This window comes from Laccaria bicolor, genomic scaffold (assembly GCF_000143565.1).
Source record: "Laccaria bicolor S238N-H82 LACBIscaffold_2 genomic scaffold, whole genome shotgun sequence".
Classification (NCBI taxonomy): Eukaryota; Fungi; Basidiomycota; class Agaricomycetes; order Agaricales; family Hydnangiaceae; genus Laccaria; species Laccaria bicolor.
The window spans coordinates 2,192,267-2,194,067 of record NW_001889873.1 but is presented as its reverse complement, the minus strand read 5'-3'; positions in this window follow the sequence as shown (position 1 = coordinate 2,194,067).

The following is a 1,801-nucleotide window of genomic DNA, read 5'->3' as shown; positions in this document are numbered from 1 at the left end:
CCAGCGAGCTCTTGTTTATTGTGGTCTTGAAGCGACACCCGATGTCGTAGCCGTGGCCAAGGTCAGCCCCAAAGATGTCAATCATCTTGGAGACGATGGCCAGGGGGTACTTGGAGCTTAGATAAAAGGTTAGCGATGAGGTGTGAAGATGGTAACCACAGAAACAACTCACAGTTCGCCGCTGCGCACCATATCTGCCAACACGAGAACAAAACCATGTCGGCAGAGGGCCAAAAATAGGCCGGTCTCTTCGAACATCCCCCACATCTTGGCAGTCAGTTCGGTCTTCATATTGCGCCAGCGTTCGGCACAGGGATTGTCATCGTCATACTCGAAACCCGGGACCTCCTCCATCAACACCTCTTTCGCCCACTCATCTACCTGCTCCCGCGTCAAATAAATGCCACGCCCAGTGGTCCGACTGTCCTTGACTTCGCTCGAAGCCCCGAGGATAGGCTGTGCTACGTCTTCTGTTGTTGCTGGTGCCTCCTCGGCTGTTGGCTCTGGCTCTGGCTCCCTATGAGGGATCCTCTTCATAGAGTCATTGCCGTCTGTGGTGTAAAGCATTGAGAACTTGAGTTTATCTTCATCTTCGAGAATGTAGGTACAGGGGGGACATAAGTGTTTGATGCGGTAGTCGACGCCATCACGTCCTACGGAAGCTTGAACCAATCGGTCAACGGCGGTTCGGATATTGAGATAGAGATCGAAGGCGATGGAGAATTGACGTCGGAGGTAAGGCTTGAATGGTACACAGTGCATGTCGCAGAGGCTTTTGACAAAGGAGTGGATGGAGACATGGGGGCAGCGGAGGTGTGTCAATCGGAAGAGCTCGAGCGCTCGGATGCTGATTGCGGCTATAGGGGAATATGGGGCACATGGCATGAGCCCTTGTCGAATTAACGCGGCACACACGTACACATCTGTTGATAGGTGATAAACTTGGACGTGTCGGAGGCCTGAGATCAGGGGAAGGGTGAGTAAAATAAAAAGAGAGAGTGGCGAAACTCACGGTACACGTCGACTTCACAGATGGTTGTTGTTGCCTGGACTTCAGCATTGGGAGGCAATACATACTCTCCTGAATACCCATCCTCTCCAAGTTGAAGCATCCACCCCATGTAAGCCTCTATCAGTGCTGGGAGCTGGATATTAAATGCGTCGACGCGTCGTTGTGTTCGATCCCTACGTGTACGGTAGTCACGAGTGCGGGGTCGTCTAGCATGGACTCAGAATGTGTATGATAGTACAGAAATGGTGGTTTTACCTATTTGGTGGGCCCAGTAATTCATCTGCAATATCCACAAGTGCGGTGAATTCCCCCCCTGCATGGCTAATGTCTATTGTTTCCGCTCCCGCAAGAATCACATTGACATCCATTTCCCAGGCATCATGCTCAATGTTGCTGTCGTCAACGCTTCTACTGCCGCTGTCGTTGGTGGTGTTTGTACGGATTGCCTCCAACTCATCTCTTTCCACTGCGGACATAGCATCCTGACGAAGGGCGTGGTCTATGCGATCCTTGGCCTGCCTCTTGTGAATGGCCGTGGCATTTAGAACCTCTTGTCGTAGGCTGGTGCGACCGCTAAGTGACCGGGAGGTGTATAGGTGGTGGACATGTACGGAGGATGAAGTGCCAGAACGCTTAGTTTTCCTGGACCCAGGGGGTTTACCGAGCGTCATGTAAAGGGTGCTTTGAGGGTGCTTTGAGGGTGCTGGGTGCTTGTTGTCATGTCACGTGCAATCAGTTAGAGATTAGTAGAGGCAGACAACCTCCCCTCCCTCTCTCGTTAGCCCTTAA